This window comes from Ctenopharyngodon idella, chromosome 15 (genome assembly GCF_019924925.1).
Source record: "Ctenopharyngodon idella isolate HZGC_01 chromosome 15, HZGC01, whole genome shotgun sequence".
NCBI classification, from domain to species: Eukaryota; Metazoa; Chordata; class Actinopteri; order Cypriniformes; family Xenocyprididae; genus Ctenopharyngodon; species Ctenopharyngodon idella.
Window position 1 is genome coordinate 35,580,540 of NC_067234.1, and position 27,408 is coordinate 35,607,947.

Here is a 27,408-nt window from a genome sequence, read left to right on the forward strand (position 1 = left end):
GTAGAAGCAGGTTTGCAGTTTCATGCCATCTCAACCCATTTCCATATAAAAATCGCTGTGCAGTTTTCAATCTGAAAGTCACTATACATGAAGATAAAAAAAACAAGTTATGTCCATTATAACCCACTATTTCCCCATTTCAAACCTCCAGGTAAACAAGGCATCTTTTCTTTTTCCCATATTCCCAGTTGTAAAGCCTCACTTTTAAGGTTTAAGGTTAAAGGTTTAAGATTTTCCCTGTGCCTTTGTTGATACCGGACAAATGCATACGCATATCTTTCACAGATTCACACACTCTGGTTAACTCGTATAACTCATAACTCCTGTTTTCCTCTCATGAGCGCCCTCTGTTGCTCCGGCTGAAAGAATAACTGTATAGAGAGACGGGAGAGATTGCTCAAACCTCCTCGGATTGCAATCATTGCATAATTTAGAGGAAAATTAATAGAAATGCTCAGAAAAGTGACGTAAACATAGGGTATTTTATCAGTATATTTTGTAAATGTGAAAGCCTTTGGACTTAAATGCCTTAACGGAGTTGTTTTGTGCATTCTTGTGTGATCGTAAAATAAATGGAAGCAGGTGCAACTGAATAGGTATGTGTTTTCTTTTTATGTCATTATAAATATCAGTCAGATTTAGCGTGATTGATGTGCACTCCTGACACACAAAAAAAAATTCTGTTACTGTAACAATTTTTATTGTAAAACATTTCAAATATTGATGCTGGAATCTTACGTCTTTAAGTAAAGGCCAAACGTTTGCAAGTTTGGATCGCTAAATGTTGAATGACAGTCAACTGTTGAATGAATGAGTGTCACATCCAACTTGTTTACTTCGAACCGGAAGACACTCCCACATTTGACGCAAGGCCTCATGGGGCGTAGGAAACTTGTGGATACAGAGATCGAACTTTTCAGTTCCCTTCTAAGTTACATTCATATAAAACCCAATTCAATGTTTATATTTTTTTTCCGATATTTCACAAACAGTGAGCTTGACCTGGTACAGAATTTGCTCTGTGAAAAAGTGCTGTTTTTGTGCGATTGCTCCAGTCCTGCTGATCGATTGCTCCAGTCCTGCTGATCGATTGCTCCAGTCTGCTCCTCTCTGCCTCGCTGCTGAATAGTTTGCGTCTGTAGCTCCAGCTTTGTTTTGAATCTATTTATTATCATTACTTGTCTATTTTATCATCACCACACCAAAAGCTCAAAGATGGAGAAGGAACACAAAAAGAAGTAATCACTTCCATCAGAACAAAATCTTCAACGAAGATGCTAAAAACTTCTATCATCAGATGAACAATCAGAAAACTGGCGTCATTGAATCACCTTCTCAGGACCAAGTCACAATTATTTGGCGTGGAATCCTTGAAGACAATATCGTCCACAATGATAAAGCAACATGGATCGAACAGAAGAGGAATAACCATGAACAGATGAGATCAAATTCATGGCAGAACTTCACAGCTGAAGAGAGTTCAGGTCATCAAACAAACTCAGAACTGGAAATCTCCTGGGCCAGATACAATTCAAAACTTCTGCTTTAAACCATTAACAGCTCTTCATGAAGTACTAACAAAAGCTTTGAATCATATCATGAATGATCCAAGGAGTATTCCTGTGTGGTTAACATCTGAACCACCTTCCTGCTCTCAAAAGGCAAGGATACAAAGGACCCGAGGAACTATTGTCCTATCACTTGCCTCCCAACAACATAAAAAGATACTGACAGCTGCGTTAACGGATCGGATCTACTAAATGAAAACTGATGAACAGAAAGGTTGTAGAAGGGCGTCTAGAGGATGTAAAAGATCAGCTGCTAGTGAGCAAAATGGTTGTTTCAATAGCCAAGAATTGCCTAAGAATCCTGGGGCGCGGATAGACTAGAAAAAAGCATTTGACAATCTACCCCATTTCTGAATATTGGCAGCAATGGATTTTGTTGTTTAGCGATGATACCTCTAACAAACATGCTAAACAGACGATGTATTGGATTTGAAGTCAACAATAACAGTGAAGTCAGACTCCTATTTTACATGGATGACCTGAAACTGTTCACCAAGGATGAGACCCTCTTCACACCGTGGCCACATTACCACCTCGGGTGTGCATTATTTTCTAAGAATTTAAAGTCCCGTCGTCAGTTATTCCTTACTTAACATAAACTCTTTAATATCTTCCCAAAACACTATGTAAAGGGCCTTTTATTACAGTTTTTCTCGATTGCTTAAACACATTTCTTGAAACTATGCCTCATATTCTCAAAACAGTAAACACAAATCCATAACGTCTCACCCAATTCCCCAAACATCCTATTTTCAGGTCAAAATGAAGCTCTACACTCAAAACCATTCACTCTTGCTGAAAAACCAAACTTTACCCTCAGACATCACACACAAGCCCTCAAAAACACACACACTACAACATAGTCTTACACACCGGTGAGATAAATTCAAAACAATACTACAAAACCAAAACCAAAACCCAGTAATAAGTTATGTTGCTTGTGGTTCTCCCCCTCAAGGAAGTTTTCACATGATGAACACATGTATACATTTGCACATTTTTTATTTCTTAATGTACTGTACAGTACAATACACCAAACAACAACACAAATATTCTGCCCCAGCATCACATCTTTGGTCTGGGACAGGCCAGAGAATCTCGTCAACATCACAGGCTGTACTGGCCCTATCCAGGCAGTGGTGGGAAAATCCTCTTGCATGCCTGATCCACCCCTGGCACACATCAACTGAAATGTCTAGTCAGGCTTCTTCCATTTCATCGTCTCTGTGTCCTACAAAAATAGAAGTACTGATTACTGTAACTGTAACACATCCTTTTTACAAAATGGAAGCAGACAGAAACTCTATCTGTATGTAAGGCACTTTGATGCATGTGTTGTAACAGAGTACAGCACTCAGAAGTTACAGTAGATACACTGAGGTACATCTGTTTTCCTCCCTGAAGGTTCTTATGTTTGAGGCGACGGTGAAGCAACTTACGTTTGGCTGGACTCATTGCCCAGCCTCCCTCATAGTCATACCATGGACAAGGACATGGTCAACTAGTGGCACAAATTTCATCTGAGACTCCTTGTCTCCTTGGCCCTCAACCTCATCGTCCTTCACCTCTTCCTCCACTCCTTACTGCTCTTGCTCATCCTCTTCCTCCTCCTCTCTGTTGTCCTCGACCTTTTCAATCACGTCTCTCTGGATCCATTGTTCCAAAACTGAATCAACTGACTCGGGCTCTTTTATCTCTCTATTACAGTTTTTTACGATTGCTTACACACTAAAATTAAAACTAACACACAGTTACCGAAACCTTACACTCAAGGAGCAAAACTTCAGCCCAGATCTGCACAACTATAAGCATATTCTCAGCCTCACACTTTTTGCACAACACTACACACATTGTTTTGCACAACACTAAACACACTTCTCTACATTAGACACAGAAATCTAACATAATGTCACTTCTTTGCTATTTCAAGACACTGCTTTCCAAAACACCACCCCTATAAATCAATTGATCAAACATGGCCGTCAGGTGTGCAGACACTTATGTGCTTAACTGTAAACTCAACAATCAGGTGCAAGTCCTATAAAAAGGCAAAAGGTGAGTTTATGTGTCTTCAACAAAATGGAAGGCAATGTTGCAGTAAGAGGGAGAGGGAGGAACATCATTGGCCACAGAGCTATTTTGAATGTCCCGGGCCAACGTGGTGGTAACATCACAATGTATGTTGTAATCACGCAGAATGGGGTCCTCCACCATGCCAACTTAGGCCCTTACAACACGCCCCAATATTCACATTTTAGACAGACTGCACAAAATCATCACAGCAGAAGACCAAATGGATGCAGAGCAGATGAGATACATTGTCATATGGGACAATGTAAATTTCCACCTATCTGCTCTAGTCCAAAACTGCTTTCATAAGCATCCACAATTTTCACTCCAATACCCCCCACCATACTGTCCCTTCCTTAAACCCTATTGAGGAGGGTTTTTTTTTTTGGCATGGAAGGTTTACAATCTCCTGTCAGGATATGCCTCATTCAAGAGAAGGGTCTGTGCAAGGATGGATTCGCCATTCAAGAAGATTCTTCCCTCGCTGTCTTGCGAGAGAGGACATCGCCTGTGATGCGGGTGAAGTGCTATGGCCAGATCCAGCTAGGCCAGAGATGATGCTTAGGTGTTTTTTTTTTTTTTTCATTTAAAATCATGCTTTTGTTTTGTCTCCACAAATGTTTTTGTTTGCGTAATATATTGTATTTAGAATATGTTCTGATTTTCAGTGCAAAATATAACCTTTGGAAAGGCATGGATGTATTGAATGGTTTTACAATGTGGTGAGAAATACATATTTCATAAATGTGCAGTACAGGTCTTGTGTGTTTTTTTTTTTTGTCAATATATTCATGTACTTTACTCTAACAATATCTCTGAAAAAATCAAACCCTGACTATATCATTAGAAAAGTATAAAAGTTACAAGTGTTTAAGATTGAGCACAGCAGTGTGTAAATGAATCAAACAGAATCAGACCGTATGATCCATGTGTGCTCCATACGGTGTCAAAGTTGGGTTTGTTAAATTAATGTAAAGTTTTGAATGAAGTGTTTCATTTTGCAAAAGAACTGAGGTGTTCTGCTACTTGTGTGTGTGGATTTGTGAATTGTGTGTAGTGTTTTGACAAAATGAGCCTTGTTTTTAAAATTGTGCTTAAGCAATCGTAAAAAATGGTAAAAGTTCTGATTGGTGTGTGATAAATTTTGACTCTTAGTGTTTCCACGTGGGTAACTGTGTGCTAACTGAGCTCAAGCTGTGCTGACTTGAGTGAACGATATTGAATGTTAGTGCTTTCTAAATGACCACATGGTGTAGCCAATGAGAAATGAAGGGATTTGTGTGTAGAGTTTTGCAGTGACAGTTCAACAAATCTGATTCATGTGTCAAAACAGAGGAATAGTGTTTATGGTTTAGGGAATTGGGTGTGCTAGTAGTGATATGCTGCACCTTCTGTCAAAATGATGGATCGTGACCTTTGACCTTTCTGACCCCTGTGACCCTTGGGGCCATCCACGATGTTCTCCTCCCCCACGGGCCACCCACAAAGTTTTCCCATCCCCCTACCATGGTTGACCGTAGTATCACCCCAATGACCTTTGACATTGTTGGTGATCCTCCGGGGCCCGATATGACCTTTGTCCACATATTTTGAATAGCGATGTTCCCCTGTGAACCTCTGGATGTCTTCTGGGTGATCAAATGGCAGACGGATGATTTTAAGGCTTTTTGAACTCTGACACGCCATATTTGAGGGTGTGATGTGATCCGCATTCCAGCTTGCTTGTGGTCATTTTATGATGCTCTCATCTCTCTGTCTGTGCAAACGATAAGCAACACGAGTCTAGAAACAGTTGGATCAAAATAACAAAAGAATAAACATGGTATATTTTATGAAATAAAAAATCGGTTGAGTCACAAGCTTTAAAATGGGGTCGAATTTTATTGCATGGGTTTGCTAGTGGTTAAAAGAATGTGCCATAAAACAGTAATAAGTTTAAATCGTATTTACAATATTCACAGAAAACTTTAAAACATCACAATAAAGTCAGGAAAAGATTTCCTCGTGCAATGATGTTCGAATGAAATTGGTTTACAAATGCTTATGAAATATAAAACACACAAAATGAGGTTCATCAAGTAGTTGAATTTTCATTTTAACTTTGTCAAAGCATAAGAGGTTTTTGTGGACATGTCCATGTTTTTGTGGAGACCTTCCACTGACATGACTATTTTTTATCACTATCCCTAAACTCCAACATCACAGTAATTCAAACAGTTGATTACTATAAATGGTGTTTAGTATATTTAGTATATTTCAAAAAGTTCATTGAATAACATTCACTTCTTTTAAAAGTTTATAAATAAATTGTATAAAATTAAACATGCTTCTAAAACAGTATTAAACATTTATTTATAAAACAACTCATGTTTTTCAGAGAGCAGGGGAAAAAACACTCCTTACTTTTTTTTTGATGTCCTTAACACGAATGCAATGAAGTCTAAAAATCTCTCTCTCCAAGTAACTTCTAAGCGACCGTAATGTGAAACCTGAGAAAAATGCTGTTTTCTCAAAGCAGAGGGTGATGGGGCAGAGAAATGTTTACAGACTATGAGGCATTTTCGGTTCGTAAAAACAACGTTTGAGCTAAGCAAACACATGTGACATAACCATTTTATTCGCTCTGCCCGCTATAAGATCGCAATGGACCTCTGCAGGTCGTGGTGGATAATTCAGTTGGTGATTTTATTCTATTTAAAACTATAAGCTAAATAGATAAATAAAACCAATAACCTAATATGTTGTCCCTCACGCTCTTATAGTTTTTAATAAAACTGAATAACCATTAGCAGTGTGAGACAAAACAGAATGCTCTGGAATGTTTCGACTGTCGTCTTATACAAACTCATCTGTGTCAGAGCTGTCACGCGTATTTTAAAAGTTTGTTTAAATAACATCTTGCCAGGGCGATTGTCACCTTTCACATATGGAAAAAATCCTTTCCAAAAGCATCTTCTGTTGTCTTTCGGTTGCCCTCTGACATTTGGGGTGTTGTATTCTGCCTTTTCACCCCGGAGGTGAAAAAATGGAAAAACCACCTGGTCTTTCAGATACAATATATAGAGCTCTGGCGCCATCTCTTAGTCATTGATGAAAATGGCAATCTCTTTAGATTTTAAAATGGAACTCAAAATTATTTGACTAAAAAAAGAAAAATTAGTTCTGTATGATAAAACATTCAGTATATTTTCTGTTTAAAGCTCTCTTAGACTTTGATATTATGTTTCGTACGTAGATTTTTTAAAACAGTTTCTAACCCAATAATTCAAATGTGTATATATACATAATATATACATATTCTCTAATATCTATCTATCTATAAATGTGTGTATATATATATATATATACAAACACACACACACACACACATTCTCTAATATCTATCTATCTATCTATCTATCTATATATATATATATATATATATATATATATATATATATATATATATATACATATTCTCTAATATCTATCTATCTATAAATGTATATATATATATATATATATATATATATATACAAACACACACACACACACAATTGTCTAACATCTATATTCTAACCTACATATCTTGTTATACATTTCCATATAGTAATATCATGGTATAGGGTTCTATCAATGTAGATCAAACGTAATTTAAATTTAAAAACAAAATCGCTATACAATATTCTAAACATGATATGCAAGTAATTATCTGGTGAGTTAATTTCTTTAACACATGCTCACCCCCCAACGTGGAAAAATAAAACAAGCCTCCGTCCCCTGCTGTGGGGCTGTCTTTATATAAGTCGGCCTGTTTCATATCTTAGCTACACTTTTCTGCGAGTTAAACAAAATCTTCTGCCGCTTTTTCTCCAGTCTCCGAAAAAGATGACAACGATCGGTGAGTTTCTTTTTTTAATATTTAAGCTGTGGCTTTTGCATGTGTTTTAGTAAGCATGGATGTATTTCATTGAAAAGAGGGGAAAAAAAGTTTCTACCGATTTATCATTAAATTTTTCTAGGTCATACTACGTACCAGCTAACGATAGCCTATATTTAAATGAAAGATTGTTTTTTCTGTAATGACGATCTACATTTTCTTAACGTTATTGTTTAATGACCTATGTTCGTTATTCACTCAACATAATTGTTTTCATAATTGGCGAAAGCTTTATTCATCTTTTTGTTGTCTGTTTGACTTTTCTGTTTTTATGCGTTGATATTTATGGAGATGTTTTAATTGAGATAAATTCTGGTTTAATCTGTTTTAAATGTTATATATTTCACATAATAATTTTCTACCTTTTTCATTTTGTAAAAGTTAAACATAATATTAGCCATTTAATAAAATTTTTGCTTCTGTTAAAAGTATGCTTGGGTTCTGTATTGTTATTTCTACATTGAACCACGAGATGGCGACAAAGTGCTGCCTTTTTTGCTGCTCTGTTTTAATTGAGATAAATTCTGGTTTAATCATTGTTTTAATTGAGATAAATTCTGGTTTATTGTTAATTGTAATGTTTGAATATGAATCTTATTATTTGTGTAAATTCATAACAGGCTTTTTATATATTTAATAGGATCAAATGTTGAACAGGATGCATTCACTGCCATAAATCTCTGTAAGTGCATATTTTATTTATTTATTTTATTTATTTATACAAAATGAAATTTACCAATTTGTTATTTGTTTACAGTGACGGGAACCCCGGATGATGTACATGTCTCAGACACAGGTAATTTTTTTTTTTTTTTGGTCTTGTAATAATATTATATAATGTTAATGTAAAATATTAATCATATTTATCTTTTATAGAAATAGCACTTCTAGTGACACAACCAGGGTTTATTGATCTGACGCAGGATTTTGAAGAACACGGTCCTAGCACCAGCGATGCTGATAGGATAAGAGACGCCCTGCCTACTTACACGGCAGCGAGATCTCCGGCTGAACAAATCAGTACTGCTGAGCTGGTAGACCTCACGTCAGATTCAGACGAAGAGTCTGAGGTGTGCGTCAACGTACCTCCCAGGAAACGGAAAAACATAGATGACTCTACCACATGCCAAACTCCTCAGGTTAAGCTAATTAATGGTAAGACTATCTTTCTTTTATTATTTTATAGAATTTTTTACGATATACACAGCATTACCTTTGATATAGAAAGTAGTTTTTGATGTTTTTTTTTTACAGATAGAGGCATCGGCTGTGCTGAACAAATAATCGAGCTCACATCAGATTCTGACATAGAGTCTGACGTATCCATCATTGAACCTCGGAGGAAACGGAAACACATAATAGAATCTAATTCACATCAAACTCCTCAGGGTAAGACTATCTTATTTTCAGATTTACACTTATAGTTATCACCGTATTCCACAGCATAACAACCATTAATGTGGAAAATCTGTTTTTAATGGTTTTTAAAAATATTCTATACAGACACGGCAGCAGCGTGGATGATATTTTAACATGGACGGAATCACAGGTCGTCGAATGGGATCGTTCGTCATGGACCAGTGATCGATACGACGAGGCTACAGTGAGAGCCAGGCAGACGCTGTATCCTTTTTACGTAGCAACGAAGGAAGAAGAAGAAGCTGAAAAAGAAGAAGTGCGGGGAACGGAGAGCAGAAATGATGAGCAGGACGATATTCGGACGTGAAATCATTAAAAGATTAGATGACCAGGCCATAGAGAAACGTAACAGTACATCCGCCATTAATAGGCGTTTTGATGAACTTAATAACAGAATGGATGACATTAGTATCAGATTGGATGGTCACTTCAAAGAGAATCAAAACAGAATCACCTCTGAATTTTTAGCGATTCATAACAAATTGGATTACCACTTTCAAATAAATTGTGACAGAATAGCGTCAGAGTTTTTTGAAGTTCATAACAGATTGAAGCATCTTAATGCATTGGTTCCTGAAATATTAGACCGTTTATATCAGCTGAATCAGTCATTAGAGGAATCTCTCCATAGATTGCAGACATGTGTCGAAGAGAATCATGAGCGTATCCTTAGAGAATTAAATGATCAGTTGAGAGAAAGACAATTAACCGTTAGTCTTCTCAGTGCCATGGTTACCTGCGCACATCCAAGTTAGAAATGTATGATGGATTATGTATTAGCTACATCTGATTGTAGTACCTTTTTCAGAACAGACATATCATGATTTTTCTGTTTGTAGTACCTTTATTTGTGTTTTTTCTTTAATTTTGTGATATTGCATATTATGTTTTTGTTTTTGGCCTAAAAATAAAGATTAAAAATGGATGCAGAGAAATCTTTTTCCACAGCTGAAGCACCCAACTGTCAACCAGATCAAACTCTCTCAGACTTGTTACAGAGCATGCTTGAAATACAAAATGCAAATCCGCATCTCTTGTGTGAAAGATTACAACAACTGAAAAATATGTATCCAGATTTTGTAGAAACAACTTTTAATGATGTACCATTACAACAAACTTCTAATTTGGAACATTTGCAATCGTCTATTGACCAATTTCCTGATATTAATTTGTCTGAACGATTACAGATATTATTAAACACATGCAACATATGTTTCACACAAGACGGCGGGGCTTTAAATAATAGTCACGGATCAACAGGTAACGCATCTACTGTCACGGCTCGGTCTGCAGTTCCGGTGCGACCGTCAACCAGCAATGCAGCACCCCCCACAGGTACGTCACAACTAACACAACCAAACATTGATACTTTGATTCGTGAGGGTGGGGAAGTAAATGGTTACCGTATATTACCGAGACCCCGTTTCAATAGCGTACAATTGCGAAGACCGTTGAATCTGAGAGAGATTAAATCTACAGATTTAGCGTCGTACCACATTTTTTTACACGATGCTTTTAGCGAAATAGTGGCATTTGCTAGAGACATTGGCGGTGATGCTAGTGTGATCAATATGACCCTTACAGGGTCTTCTCTGTCATCACCCATTGAAACCATTTTAACAGATCGGAATAATTACGACGTCAATCTATTTACCGATCAAATTGAGAGAGTTTTACAAAGTAATGAACAGATATTGACGGACGATGCAGTCGCGGTCGAAGTCGTTGTTTTTTACAGGACGAATGCCGGTGCGTTAGAAACATACAAAAATCACAATGAAGCTCACCCTAAAACGGTATGTCTCTATTTGCACGATGATCATTACTATAGGATTCTGAATTTGACATCATTCATCGGCACATCCAATGTATGCGAATTTTGTTTCAAAGGCTACTCAAACCCTAGAAATCATCAGTGCAAACACGTCTGCAATGTATGTTTTGATGCTGATTGTTACAAACATCCTAAAAGAACCATGCATTGCCCCGATTGTTTGCGATTTTGTAAGTCGAGTTACTGTTACAATGCCCATAAAAAAACACACCCTGTATGGGAAAAAGCACCGTGCGACGCTATAAAATATTGCAGACTGTGTAACAAACGAAACAACGTCATAGGTCAAGGTACGAGAGCTCAACACAAATGTAGTCCCAACCGTTGCGACCATTGCGGCGAAGATCTGCACGATCACGGGCTACACCGTTACTTCATACAGCCCATAGTACCCAAGGAACCTAACAAGAATTACATTTTCTATGATTTTGAAACACGTTATCAAAATGGAAAACATATAGCCAATTTTGTTTGCGCAATCACTTTTGAAGGAGAAAAATTTGTGGCAGAAGGCCCCGGCTGTATAGCACAGTTAATTACACACTTCAGACAGCCGCGATACAAAGGATACTGTTTCATAGCTCATTGTGCGGCCAGATTTGATTCGTTTCTAATTCTGGAGTATTTTTGCAAAGCAGGGATTGCGTTAGATGTCATAATGCAAGGTTGTAAATTAATCTTCATGTACGACGAAGCTTTTGCACAGCGATACATTGACCGTTACGCATTCATACCAATGGCTCTGTCTAAGATGCCCGCGGCGCTAAACTTAACGACTACGGAAAAAGGATATTTTCCCCATCTTTTCAATAGGGTGGAAAATGAGAATTATATAGGACATTACCCTGATAAAAAGTTTTACAACTATGAAAACATGTCTGATAAAGAACGTGTAAAGTTTGATGTGTGGTACACCGGCGTTTCGGGTAAATTGTTTAACTTCAGGAAAGAGTTGTGTGAATACGGCGTGAACGATGTTGTCTTGCTACGTGAAGCGTGCATGAAATACAGAGAGGCGTTCATAGAATGTACCGAAGTTGATCCATTCAGCTTTACTACTTTAGCATTGTGCTGTATGGGTGTCTTCAAAACACATTATCTCGAAAGAGATACTTTGGCACTGACGCACAATAAGGCTTATGTCCGCCAGAGTAAGACCTACTCGAACGCTTCGATTGAATGGCTCGAGTATGTAAAAAAGACTCGAGACGTGGATATTCATCATGCCGTAAACCACGGTGAAGTGTCGATCGGTCGTTTCTTTTTAGACGGTTTCTACGAAAAGTCAGGGATAAGACATGGGCTAGAATACAACGGATGTTTGCATCATGGTCACGAATGCCGCTTTGAACCCTATCGGACGCACCCCATGTCAGGAGTGCCCTATGGGGTTCTCAGGAGTCAATTTGACGATAAGGTTGATATTCTGCGGAATGTGTACGGTTTGCAAATTGAAGTTCTTTGGGAGTGTGAATGGGAAAAGATGAAGCGGACCGACCCTTCTGTGATGGAATTTATGAGTACATATTCAGCCCCTGAGAGACTGAGACTGAGAGACGCGTTGTTTGGGGGGCGTACTAATGCTTATAAACTCTATTACAAAATGGGCAATGGTGAGAAAATAAGTTACGTAGATTTTACAAGCTTATGTCCTTTCTGTCAGGCTAGGAAAACCTATCCGATCGGTCACCCCCAAATCATTTTCAAAGATTTTGAACCGATCAAAAATTATTACGGTCTTATCAGAGCTACAGTTTATCCGCCCCGCAAATTACTGCACCCTGTTCTCCCTTACCGATGCGGTGGAAATCTGATGTTTCCATTATGCCGTACATGCGCTCACGTTCAAAACCAGACAACGAACTGTAGCCATACGGATGAAGAGAGGGCGCTCACGGGCTGCTGGGTCAGTCTCTAACTTTTAAAAGCCATAGAGAAGGGTTACGTGGTAGCCAAGATCGATGAAGTTTGGCATTTTCCACAAAGGTCGGATACATTGTTTCGTGATTACGTAAAGACTTTTTTACGTTTGAAACAGCAGGCATCCGGTTACCCATCAAACGTTGTCACCAATGCTGACAAAGAGTCTTACATACGTGAGTATTATGAGAAAGAGGGTATTCGTCTCAACCCTGAAAAGATCTCCCACAACCCCGCTCAGAGGTCTATCAACAAGTTATTGTTGAATAGTCTTTGGGGATGGTTCTCTATGAGGGAGAATCTACCTCAGACTACTTTTGTGAAAGACCCCGAGCATTTCACCAGAATTGTTTTTGGTGAAACCGACAGTCTGTCATATTTCACATTCGTCTCGGATGACGTGGCTCTTGTCCAGCATCGCTCTGCAAAAGATGAAGTTCGGGAGACTTGTGACATTAATGTGTTTGTCGGTGCATTTACTACAACTCACGCACGCTTGGACTCGGTGACCGTTTGTTATACTCAGACGTGGACAGCGTTATTTTTGTATCAAGGGAGGGCGACTGGGACCCACCTCTGGGGGATCATTTGGGAGAGCTGACAAATGAGTTAGATGACGGAGATTATATTAAGGAATTTTGCTCTAGCGGGCCAAAATCCTATTGGTATCGCACCGCCAAAGGTAAAGTATGCATGAAGGCAAAGGGTATAATGCTCAACGCTAAAAATTCCCAAGCTATTTGGTTGGAGAGTCTTATTGGTCTGGTTGACAGCTATGTGACTGCCCGTGACACCACGCAATGCATCCTGGCCCACACCGAAAACATTGTGAGGAATAAAAAGACTCTCACTTTGCACAATAAATCAGTCGTTAAAAGGTTTAAGGTGGTGTATAATAAACGTCGGCTTTTGTCCGATTTCACCACTCTTCCTTATGGCTACTGATTCGACGCTACACAGGGGACTACGGGATGCTTCTGATTTTGATTTCAGACTTCAGCATCCATTCTCCGCCGTAATCAGTGGACCTTCAAATTCGGGGAAAAGTTATTTTGTAAAAAGTCTGCTGGAAAATGGGATGAAATTGATTTCTAAAAAAATTGAAAACATTGTATATATTTACAGTTGTTGGCAACCTCTGTATGATGAATTACTGAAATTGTATGATATTAAATTTGTGGAAGGATTACCGGAGAGTCTCAATGATGATGATTTATTACCCGTGACCAAAACAAATCTTTTGATTCTGGACGATCTAATGAACGAAGCGGGTGGGAACAACCAGGTCGAAAAGGTTTTCACTCAATTTGTACATCACCGTAATCTCAGCGCTATTTATATTGTGCAAAATTTATTAGCTCAAGGCAAAACCAGTAGAACTATTAGCTTAAACACAAATTATATGATTTTGTTTAAAAACCCTCGGGATGCCAATCAAGTAGCGGAGCTAGGATGTCAAATGTACCCTGGAAACGCAAAATACTTTATGGAGTGTTATCAAGACTCTACCAGCAGGCCTTTTGGATATTTAATGATAGACTATAAAGCAAAAACTCCTGAACAATACCGCCTCAGAACCTTGCTTTCTGAGAGCCAAGTGGTTTATCTCCCGAAAAAAAGAAGAACGTGATCGGTCGTCATGTCTGCCAGACTTTGTAAACATCTACCGCTGTTAAAACTGATACATAAAGCTACGCCTAAACAACGACGGCTTATTTTACAATCAGCGTCCAACGAACTCATTTTAACATTGTGCGAAGTGGCCCTTAACATTCTCTATGGTACGATTTCTATAAACCGGCAACAGTACCAAAAACTTAAAAGGAGAAAAAAGGAAATTACATTTGTTGCCAATAAAAAAATTGGTCTATCTGCCAAGAAGCGAGTCTTCAATCAGACTGGAGGATTTCTTTTACCGCTCCTTAGTGTCGCAGTACCCTTTATTTCCAGCTTAATATCATCTAGACGGGGTTGAGGATGGAGTATGCTGAGAAAATGTATTTAGTACCGCAACATCAGCTGGAAAAGCTGAAAAATGAGAATGTTCGCGAAAATATTCAACAGGTTGTAGAGAACGATCTGGATACATCCATAAGAAAAATCTTACTCAGGTCTGATTTGAATCAATACAAAAAGGCCAAACTCTACATGAACATCCTGAGCAGGTTTTTGACGATTGTTAAACAAGGCGATCGGGAGAGTAACGTTTTAACATTGTCGCTACCGAATTCTGAACCTGACCGTAAAGACGATCAACCCCACACTGCTGTTGAAGATGACGGAGGTACGGATGACGATGTGACTGAAGTTCTGAAGAATGTACCGTCAAGAAGTGTGAAAAACAGCAGGTACATATTAGACAAAATGTCTAAAGCTAAAGGACTCAGCGCATGGAACGAGTCAGGGGAGTTTGTGTTCAGGGGAAAAGCCATACCTGGATCGCACATGGTCGATTTGATAAAAAATGTCACTGCACCACAAAAGGTCAGGGATGACAGAAGACCCCCAGGATGGTCGGAGTTTATACACGCGTTTGCCGAATTAAACATCCCGTTTTCTACTGTGCCGAATCATATTGTTAGACAGACAATTAATTCTTTAAAGAGACATGGCACTGCTACCCCGGAATATGGAAGTCCTTCTGATATTGTTACAGCAGAGCGTGAAACGGTTTCTAAAAAACCAAGAAGAAAAAGAGTGCGTAGGTCAGGTGCTTCAGAAGATCCCATATTCAAATCGCCGTCTGTCGATCGAACTCAATGGTTAGAATTTTGAAATGTCTTGTTTGTTAATATTCGAATCATGAAATGTTGTGTATATGCTCTGTCTGCTTAAAATTTGAAATAAAAACAATAAAAAGATTTCAGTTTTAAGTCTTTATTTATAATCAATGCAAATTCAACACTCAAACATGGTTCAAATGAATATTACACGTTTGCACACACTGAATACATGAGAATTTTTCATTACACTCATTTGGTTTTAATCTTTTCACAAAGTACGCTACCATTTTATCATTTTTAATATAATCATCGCTATACAACTTCATCACATCGTTATAGCTAGCCCCGTTGATCAAATGATACAGAAAAAACAAACAGTGTTGCCCGCAAGTATCCGATGTGAAATACTGGACTCATCTGGATGAATATACTACTTCAGATGCGTTGGTTAGCAGAAAGTTTTTGATGGCATCTGGAAAGCAGTAGCTGTCGGGGGGATTTCCAAAACTGTCGAAAAAATACCCGGTACCGCCGCTATGTAAATAAACAGCCAACCAGTGTTCACCCGGCAGCAGTGCGGGGTGAGTGTTAATTATTGCAGCGGATGGTGAGTTCCTTAACGGCGTTTCAGGTAGTTGATCGCTTGGGAGCACCCCAGGAAAATGAACGTTGCATGAAATTTTGGCCATGATACCGGTGAGCTGTACGGTGTTCATTTCAATAGTAATCGACCAGGACCTGTCTGCGGTTAGAGACCTCAATGATACTATCGAATACAGCGTAGACTAATAAATTAATAGTATGCGGTAACGGTTGTCTGAAGCAGGCCTCGAGTCTGATGTTGCCAGACTTGATGAGCGATATGTGCTGACCGCACTCTTCGTCAGGCGTGAGGTTGAAGGCATAAAGGGTGTATCCATTCAGAAAGTCATTTCTGTCGATAGAGAGCGCTTGGTTTTTAAGATGTCTTCCAGATGCCATAGCCAGTTGCTAAAATTCTCGTACCTCAGCCCCTGATTCAAAATTTGGTTGTAGAGGCTTGGCGGGAAATTGCTGCCCGTCGACGTAGACTGCTAGGAACTCCAAATTGTAATGTTTGAACGCGAAAGGGTTTTTATTGTAGGCTCCTGTGAATGCATCGTTATCGACCATAGCCAGGACGATAGATTTTGGCAGTGTTCCTAAAAACAAATGTTCTTGATTTGAAACACAGGACCCCGCTGGTATGGAGAAGTTTTTTAGACAAACTCGATCTATGGGGTACTTTGCGGTAGTCGAGAGCAAAGCCTGGGCATGACCCAGTCTCACGGGGGGTGATACAGAGACTTTCTTGACAAATAGGCTCGCAGACATAATATTTAATTTGTACGCCACATCGCCGTCCCTCATCAGACAGAATTCGTCTTTGGCTCTGATCATCCGTAGTTTAATGTCAATATCATTCAACATCAAAAAATATATCGCTGTGAATAGGCGCCAGCAGTTCCACCACTCTGCTGTTCGCTGTGTAGGCTGCCCTCTTTTTCAGGCCCTGGTTATGTCCGTCAGGGTCAGTCGCGTCCATATGCCCGGCTGTGTCTTTGTAAAACAAGCCTGCGGAGAAAAGCGATTCCAGTGCGTCTTTACTGTAGTTGATCAGACTCTCGATGATACATCGATAAGGATACATGCTCGAACTCTGAGATATCAAACGATCACCCAGGCTCACATCGACTTGTGAAAATATAGTAGCCCCGGGGTAATTTATCAGGCCGACCTTGGCATCGTCTGGTAACTCGGCCCCATTAGGTCTTGTGATTTTAAGATGTAGATACAGCAGTGTGTTATTTAGGTCGACATAGTCATCGGCATTCCCTGCTATAAAAAACTCCAAAGGTGAAGAGTCCGATATAGCCGATAAAGGAGGCACTACTAAATAACCGTTTTTCTCAATCACCGTCTGCGTCAGAGGAAGCGTAAATAAGTCCAACTCGGACTTGATGCACTCTCCCGACATGCGGTGGAGTAATTCCATGCTAGAATATGGTTTTTACGGCTCTCTTAACCGATACGTTTGCTTTACAGTCTTCTTACACTTTCTGCGTGCGAGTGAATGTTTCTTGGGCCCGTGCTTTGTTTTCTTCTTTTTCGAATGACCCCGCCTTCTTATACCCGGCGGTTTAAACATTCTCTTATGAGCCATGACCATCAAACCCGAACCGTCTTGAGATTTAGCGTTATCGTTATACGTTCTTGACAACGCGTTTGAGACGACGTCAGATACTATATTTTTAGCAGCCGATTTTAGGTGGGGTTTAGCGATACTGAATCCCCTTTTCAACAGCGGTATGGCCATCCTAAACAGCCCTCTAAACAACCCCCCTAACCCCGCCCCGTACATAACACTACCCCCTGAATATCCTGGTAGACCACCACCGGCCTGATTTTGGTAATAGTTAACATATTCCGTAGCGTCCATCCCACGGGGGTTGTAATACGTCATTTTTAAAAAATGGAATGTTTAGACGGTTTAAAGTGTAGTTTTACAACGACTTTGCCGTAAGAAAATGGTATTTTGCGGTTTTGGTCGTCCTTCAGTTCGATGGTAATATCTGTGATGAGCTCCTTGTTGACCGATGCGTAATGCGGTTTGTCGTATCTAACACTGACGATATCATTGTTTTCACCGGTTATATGTACGCATCTCAAAAGGGGGACATACGAATCACCGACCGATTGATATTGGATAATGTCGGTGTAAACATACATAGTATAGAAACCCGCGTTGATATCAGCTTGATGAGGAGCGTATGTAGTTTGACTCCTCGTAAAATCAGCATCTTTATGGTAGGCTGAACGGCCGATAGCATCATCCGGATTCAATCCTAAAGTAGTGGCGAGTTTCCCAGAGAAGGTTACTGAGACGTTAGGTCTCGCAACCAGATACACTTTGTTTTTTAAAGGATCGTGAGTCAATACAGCCGTTGGTACGAGAACATTAGTTATCGCACGGACCACATCATGAACGTTCGCGTAGTACCCACCGTCTATTTGTACCTTCCTCGATACAGAAAACCCTGATAATTCTTTAAATGGTGCGACGTCAGGTCTAGGTTGTGTATGTTTTGGGACTGGTGCGGGTGAGGTGTTTAGGGTGAAAATTCCATCTTCATCATTAAAGGAGTACCAACTTCTAGGATATTCAATTTCAACGAGTGCGACCTCCCATTTACCTTTCAAGTTGATAGGACTCGCTAACCTTGTTCTGTAACTAGAGATACGATTTTCCGGATAAACCGACAAAGAAGCGTTGCACGGCAGCGTAACATAGAATCCGTTGTCGCCCATGGTACCCCGTTTACTCAAATGATCTTATCCTGTATGCGTTCAAGTGTTTTAAGGAGATTGCAAGTCCACCAGAGTTTTTTTGTTTACATAACTATTAAATTTCGCCGGCCATCCTAACCATTTCACTAAAACAAGCGTAGATCTCCCCTGTTTTTTCTGCCCTAAAATCTTTTCCACCTTAAAAGTTTTGTTTTTGCTCACGATTATTTTTTGTAACTCTTTTTCATAAAAAACTCCGTCGATGACCTCCCCGTCATAATCAGACAGTCTGTAGATGGGTGGTTGGCGCAAAATACATGCGGCTATAGTGAAAAATTCTTCTGTGTAGTTCTGTTCATATCCTTTGGTGAACGGTCCTCTCACTTTAGAAATTCGAACTACATCTCCGACTTTATATTTAAATACAGCTTTTTGATTCTTCTTTATATCTCCATACAGATTTTGAAACACCAATGCCTCATTTTCTTTGTTGACGTCTACTGGTCTCATCCTAATACTGCGGTGATAACTGGTGTTGTAGCCCTGCAAAATATCTTGTAAAACATCTATGTAATGCCGGGAATTTGTAGCTGTTAAAAATCGCCACATTCGTCTTTTTAGTGTTCTATTAAATCGTTCCATGACGCTGGCTTTCAAATCAGTAGCTGTTGCAAAATGATTAATGTCATGCTTTTTCATCACATCTTGAAAATGTTTGTTGAAAAATTCCTTTCCCTGGTCCGTCTGCAATTTCTGAGGTACGCGGCCATCTTGGAGTATAGACAAAAACGCTTTAGTTACTTCGACCCCGCTCTTATTCTTTAACACGCGAGCCCATGCATACTTGCTAAATACGTCGATGCACGTTAGCAGATATGTATTATTATCATTGTCCTTGGAATAGGCCGACATGTCAACGAGATCCGCTTGGAACTGGGTATCTACTCCGTACACGACGACTCTATTGCGTTTGTATTTTATAGGAGCGGCTCTGTGTAATGTGTAAGCATCCTCCCCTGCCAACCAATCCGAAACTTCTTTATCGGTTAGACGTACTCCACTATCCTTGAAGACTGAGTCTTTCAATCGTTTTTTACCACCTAAAGAACCGGGGCGTGTAATAAGCTTTTTTCATAAGCTCCGACATGTTGTCGTTTTCAACATGCACAAAAGAATAAGTCATACAAGCAGAGTGAGTCAATCTTTTATTGAAAACAATATGATGACGTTACAGATGGTAAAAGAAAATATTTTAAACAGGATACATAATGACAGCATGCTCTAAGTAATTAAAACTGTGTTACATACTAAGTAAAAATGAATCAAATACCATTAGTGGTTCTCTAGAAAGTATAGAAATTCTCTGCAGCCCTTAATATCGCGGTCTAGGATATAACCGACCGTTGTTTCAATAATATCATTGATGGTGAAGCGTGCAACGACACCTTTTGAATGCAGTGACACACAAACATCCGATACATTTGTACAGATACATATGATGTCAGCAACACGAAAGTCTGCGGGGGAATCGCACATCACATCCAGAACTTTTCTTATCGTTACACTATCAATCACTATCCCTTCAACGCAAATGTCGACCAATTCATCCCATGATTCAGCCAGTCCTCTTACAAGACGCATCTGTTTCTTGAGATTTCTCACACGTTTGGGGTCATCTGTACATTCGTCATCATCGCCATCACTATCTGCGTAGGATGCATCTTCGATGATCTTTTTCAGCATTGTGATCATCTGCTTTTTGTAATGACCTTTAAACAAAAATTCTATGATGTTCATTTGGCTGCATGTCGCACCCCTGCTGGGGGATGCTTGGTTACTCTCCATTCACAATTGAGAAACCTTGCCAGAGATCGACGGTGTCGTGCACAACTTTCTCACAGGATTTGTCCAGAAGTTTGTCTCTGATTTCTTGTAGCTTTACAGTGATGAATGGTTCGTCTTCTAATTCATGAAGAATAGCTCCGGCTGTTCCTTGAATTCGCTGAGGATGAGACTTTAACCCACACCTGCGTAGGGCGTAGGCTATAACGGTCCGAAGATCAGGTTTAAATAGTTTTTGGGTCAGATCGTCAAAGTGGGTGTCGAAAAAGTATGCTGGTGGTTCAAACAGGCAGGAATGTTGCAGTTGACTCGGATGATTTATCGCGCAGCCTTCACATTCATCCTTTTGCTTATCGCTGATGAGATGTTGCAGAAGTACAGCAATCAGAGTTTTTATGATTTTGAATCCGAGGTCAGTGAAGCATCCGTCTGGGGCATCGATCCCTTTTTCGGTTGAGGCTGTGTCAGACAGACCAGTTAGGAAACTCAGGTTGCGATATCCAAGTTCTTTGCAGAATTTATCCAACCATCATTTATCGGTATCAGATATCCCAGGTTCACCCATCAGAATAGTATCAGTAGCGTTGTCATCAGGTGGGTCAACCCCAGGGTTGAAAGAGACACTGTAGCTGCACCCGTGAGCACCGTCTTGAGACATGGCTTATAAAGATGTTGTGTGGGGTGGGGTTGGTTTACCACTCGCTTTATGGGCATAGTGAATGGGCGGGGACGGTAAAGAGTATGTACTGCTGCGTGCGCATCTCTCAGGGTGGAACAGCTGCAGTTTAACTTTATTGTATCCATCACGCATGTCACACCATTTGAACATTTTGTTTATGATTGAAAAAAGACAACTCAGCAGATCCCGATCGCACCACTTGAACAAAAAACGCATTTCGTACATAGCGTGATGCTCATTTTGTAGGATGAATCCTGAGCGATCGCTGAGCTTCGTCTTGTCTTTGCAGCAGAATATGTAAACGCACTCATCAGGCTTCTTTTTAGAGTGATCACCGACCACTCGGTAGCGATGATTAGGAGTCACCCCATCCCACTCTGAGATGTACAAAGGTTCTTCTCTACTGTCATTCAGATCTTTCCAGACACAGGTGTAGAATAAAGTCCAGTCCTTATCAGGAAATACCAGACAGGGGTCTCTTCCTGGTATAAATTCACCAGGACTGTCAGTGGTGTAGAGCGTCACGACTCATGACGGTTTATGGAATATGTAACCGAATACACGGTTACTATTCAACGTAAATTCGTCTCTCGCATACTCCTTATTCTCGTGGAGAAAGTTTGTCAAATAGACATGCCAGCGCTCTTTTCTCTGAGCCAGAGTCAGACTTTTCATCATCTCTTCATCCCATTCTCTCTCGGGGGTTTTAGGTGAGTATAATCCAGCCATGTTTCACAACTCTTTTTTCTGTCTACACAGAATGCTGCAGTGTCTATTTATATAGATGTGTTCTCCCACACGTGTGCGATGCACATGTGATCCTCAAATATGGCGTGTCAGAGTTCAAAAAGCCTTAAAATCATCTGTCTGCCATTTGATCACCCAGAAGACATCCAGAGGTTCACAGGGCACCATCGCTATTCAAAATATGTGGACAAAGGTCATATCGATCCCCGGAGGAATCACCAACAATGTCAAAGGTCATTGGGGTGATACTACGGTCAACCATGGTAGGGGGATGGGAAAACTTTGTGGGTGGCCCGTGGGGGAGGGGAACGTTGTGGGTGGCCCCAAGGGTCACAGGGGTCAGAAAGGTCAAAGGTCACGATCCATCATTTTGACAGAAGGTGCAGCATATCACTACTTGTGCTTTTTGATAAATGGTGTTATGGTTTTGAAATTTTAGTTCAAAAGCCTGGTTATAGTGTTAAAGCAATCGAGAAAATTTGTAAAATGAGCTTTTTTAATAACATTATCCAGCTCTTTCGATGGCATCTCCTCTTCACAAAGGTTTTTGTTATTTAAACTCATACAAGGAATGAAGGGTTGAATCTTGCTAAAGAAAAACTCACTCAAATTTGTGTTAAAGGATGACGTATATCATTTTTGATAAAAGTCTGAAACAAATTTTGAAATTCTCTTCTCTCTTCTGATAAACTGTGTCATCAATAAACAGAGAGAATATACTTTGTTTTTTCCAAATTGAAAAAGCTTTTTCCCCGGCTTCTACAATATACAAAATATATAGATTATTTTTAATATATTATTTTTTAATACGTTGATGTTCATAAACATAGAGGGTTAACTGGGAACTGATGCTCTACATAGTAAACCAATGTACAGTAATTGTTCAAGTAATTTTTTATTCCTGACTTTTTCATCAGTTTCTCTTAATGTTAGGCTCATCTGCAATATAAATAAAAGAAAGGCTCTTTTTTGTTCTTGAAAGATAAAAGGGATGATTTTTATTTATTACAAGAAACACAAAGTTGAAGGGCTGATGACAGTTTTTGAAAGAGTCATTGGGACATTTGCTTGAGTCATGGTACAAATAGATCAGCAGGGGTCGCTATTCTCAAAGGAAATTTCAGGGGGAAAATTGTTCACTATGGGAGTAATAATAATGGAAGGAGGATAATACTCATAATAGAGGACTCACATATGCAGTATATTATAGCTCATATTTAAGGTACTAATTGCAAAACTATAAATCAGCTGTTACTTCATGAATCAGAAAAATGCTTTGAGATTATCCCAACAATGACTGAAGCCAAAAGAAACCAGAGCGTTCTTTAAATATAGTTTATTAACAAAAACAGACTAACAAATGTTAACTTCTTAACTGTGCAAACATAATGGAACTGTGCAAAGTCTGCAGACATTTGGCTTTAACAAACAAACACGAGTAAATGTGCAAAATGTAAACATAAAACTATTGTAAACATCATTTGTAATGCCATGTCTTTAAGAGGTAGAGTTAATGTGAAAAATCTGGACAAAACTATACAACTTTAAGCAAATGCACATAACTTTTAAGACTATTACAGGTTTTTTGTCTGTCAGTGTCTGGCTTTAAAGCTGCTCTGTTGCAGGACTCAATATCGTCACCTGTGCTAAAAGCTCGCTCTGAGGGTGAACCGGTGGAGGAATACACAAGTAATGTTTTGTCAGGAGATAACTCTGGGGTGTGTTGTTGAACTGATCTTCCACCATGTCAGGGAGATGGTCTCAGTGTAGGACTTCTTGAAAAAGCTGTCCAGTGTCTTCTTCTGCAGTTTGGCTGGTGTAGCAGCATCATCTCCTTTGCCTCCTCCCGGTGCAGTGGATGGGAATGCAGGAGTGGCTTGAGATGTGCTCCGACATGACAATTTCAGTGTCAACAGATAATGTTTTATTAACAAAGTTCAGGAGGAACACGTTCAGATAATTAACCTAATTAACACAGGAGGAGCACATTCAGTTAATCAACTCAATTAACCATAAGAGGAATATATACAGCAGGCTTAGCTCTGTTCCATGACAGTTTTCCAGCATCCCTCCTCCACCCCATCTCCACACTTCTAACTATTTCTATCCCAACCTGGGATGGGGGAGATCTCTGGGTTTGGACAGTACGGCAAATACGCATAACCTTTACTCTATTTAAATTATATTTAAGCGTGAACTTGCGAAGAACAGCGGATGAAACAGCCTTGGAGTAGGGCTGTTAAATGCGATTAATTACATTTTTCATTCAGCTATTTTTTTGAGGAACTAAAATCATTTCATGTTCACTAAAACATTAACCAGTTATGCTGACATTTGTAATTGAATAAATTATGGGATTCAATAAATTTTTTATCGTGTTTTAAAACATTAACCGCATTTAACATATGCTCATTATTTATGAAGGCGTCAAGCAGGGCTGGAAGATCAATTTTTTAGTCACTGCCTTTAAAGCACACGCAAGTTGGTGTTTGTTGGGGCAGTGTGAATACGACAGCATTTTCCAATTTAAATACACAGTCAAACTGAATAATGAAGAAAATGTGACAGTCTTAAACACTGATACTATATTGTAAAATCAATTAGAATATATTAGAAATCCTCACTGTATGCTGTTTTTAGCACTGAACACTTCACACGAAACGCTGATATATATCATAGTTTTTTATGTTGGATATTTATTAACTTACAAATGGCTAAATGCAGCCGGTGACCGAAACACTGCAGATGAGTCCAATGTTTGAGTGAAACAGCCTTGACAATGTTTGCTCCATTGTCCGTTGTGATGGACACCTGCCGGTCCTCGCCAAGGGCCCAAGGTACGAGTGATCGTCCAGACCCGCGGAGAGTTTTTCTGCAGTATGATCATCCAAAAAAATATGATGACTGCAAGCATCTACTTTGAAGAGCTCACTCCTCGTCGACGTAGTGAATGGTGAGGCAAAGACACAGCATTTCCACAACATGGCGGGAACAACACTACTGACAACTGAAGCCACGCCTTCTTTCTTCACATATGCATTTGGGCGGCATTATGCAAATATTTGCACCGAGTGACGTACCTCGGAGAGGGAGAATTCGATCGAGGTGTGATCTGATACATGCACAAACAGCTACATAACAGACTAAAGAAAAGGAAAACATGAAAACGCATCACATGACCCCTTTAATACATTAATACAAATGTAATACAACTATTATTAAAAACATGATGTATGCTTATCTTTCCAAAAATGAGCCTGAACTGTTTTATTTTTGTTTTTTGTTTTTTTTCATAATCATGAAAAATGAATCTTTCATTAGTCTTTGTCTCCCTCTGCTGGTACAACACAAACAAACATATTCAGGCTCATTTTCTTTGTAACAAAACTAACTTTTTTGAGTTCATACTGTGCCTTTATACAAATAAAATGGTTAATCTATGAACGAGAAATTGTAATTTGCTGCTCTGAAATAAAAGGTGTTTCACTGCCGCCTTCATCATGTCTGTCAGAGGATCATTGAAATCTAAATGAAGTCTTAATTTATAACAGTGAAGTATAAAACACACAGTCACATATGCAGTATGAGACATTATATCTGTCACATCTTTTCATGAGAAAACTTAGCACTGACTAGATAAGCAATATCTTACACAGCACAAGGAAGCTTGATTTCAAATGGTAAATTTAATTAAAAGAGACAAGAATATAGTAATGAAATAAGAACAAATTAACAATAACACAAATAAATACAATAGAATAAAGATAGAAATGAAATGGACTGCTTTATTTTTTCAGGTAGGTCTAACAGTAGTATTCAGGTAAGAAACTGACAACACTAGATTGAGTGTGTTTAAAGTAAAGAGTGTTAAATGTTGATCGTATCTCCTTACTGAGGAGCAGCTCATGTGTTCAATCATTTACAGATCAATCACTCAATCACCTCAATCAACTCAACAAACACTTGAACATAGAAAAATATGATTTCTACACTCTACAGGTATATCGAAGTCCATTTACTAACATGTTAAACATATAAGCCTGTAGCCTTTATCATATGTTCTGTCATATAAACAGTATAATAACAATAATATAATTTACTTCCCTCAAACAACTCAGTAGGTATTATTAGTATTATTATAATTATTGTTTTTGTTGTTACATTTAATGTATTGTCACACTTTAATGTGTGAAATATATGATCAGAAAACTAAACACATTTATCGTCGTCAGGCTTTTATTTGTGTTTAATGGATAAAACAGCGGAGCTGCGCTCTCAGGTTTATGGCTGCTGTAAATTTGACCTGCCACAAGATGACGCTGTGAGATCTGTGGCATTGCGCTGTGTGATAAAACTGCACATTTTAGAGTGGCCTTTTATTGTGGCCAGCATAAGGCACACCTGTGCAATAATCATGCTGTCTAATCAGCATCTTGATATGCCACACCTGTGAGGTGGATGGATTGTCTTGGATTATCTGAGGACAATTGAGAGACTCAAACACAACTATTAAAAAAGGTTCAAACATTCACTGATGCTTCAGAAGGAAACACAATGCATTAAGGCGGGGGGTGAAAACTTTTGAATTTTAATATCAAGGTAAATTGTACTTAATTTGTCTTCCGGGAAACATGCAAGTATCTTCTGCTGCTTCCAAAGGGCAGTACTAAGTGAAAAAAAAAAAGATATTTAAACAAACTAAGAAAAATTTCAACATCTTCATCCTGTTCAAAAGTTTTCACCCCCCAGCTCTTAATGCATTGTGTTTCCTTCTGTAGCATCAGTGAATGTTTGAACCTTTTTAATAGTTGTGTTTGAGTCCCTCAATTGTCCTCAGTGTGAAAAGATGGATCTCAAAATCATACAGCTGGAAAGGGTTCAAATATGCAAAAAATGCTGGAAAACTGAAGAATCTGCAGGATCTGGAGGATTTTTCTGAAGAACAGAGCTCAGTTTAACTGTTCAGGACAACCAAGGGACTCATGAACAACCATCACGAAACAAAAAACAGTTGTAGATCATCCAGGTAACCACACACAGTATTAAGAATCAATGGTTCACATACTTTTGAACGGGATTATTTTAATAAATTCAGCTTTTTTTTTCTTGTCGACTATATATAAACATCTCTTATGTAAAATATCTTACTCAGGACAGTACTAAACAAAAAATAACATGCATTTTGTATGATCTCTCTTATTTTGTTAAAATTATTCACATTTTCCCAGATTCTGCAAGTGGTTCACATACTTTTTCTTGCAACTGTATATATACACACACACACACACACACACACACACATATATATGCATATATATACACATTTATAATATATGTACAAACTTTTATGTTAGATGCGATTAATCGATTTGACAGAACTA

At 38.9% G+C, this 27,408-nt stretch overlaps 1 protein-coding gene across 48 annotated transcripts in view; it reads right to left on the reverse strand.

Moving 5' to 3' along the window:
* Nucleotides 1-27,408, reverse strand: part of LOC127495148 (NACHT, LRR and PYD domains-containing protein 12-like) — a 165,375-nt gene that overhangs the window by 51,222 nt on the left and 86,745 nt on the right. The window contains exon 17 of one of the 48 annotated variants that reach the window (XR_007925071.1): nt 25,305-25,418. The exons of the other annotated variants lie outside the window; for them this stretch is intronic. The gene's annotated coding sequence lies outside the window, so the exon portion shown is untranslated. Of the gene's footprint in view, nt 1-25,304; nt 25,419-27,408 lie in introns of those variants that run through there. 48 annotated transcript variants of the gene reach the window in all.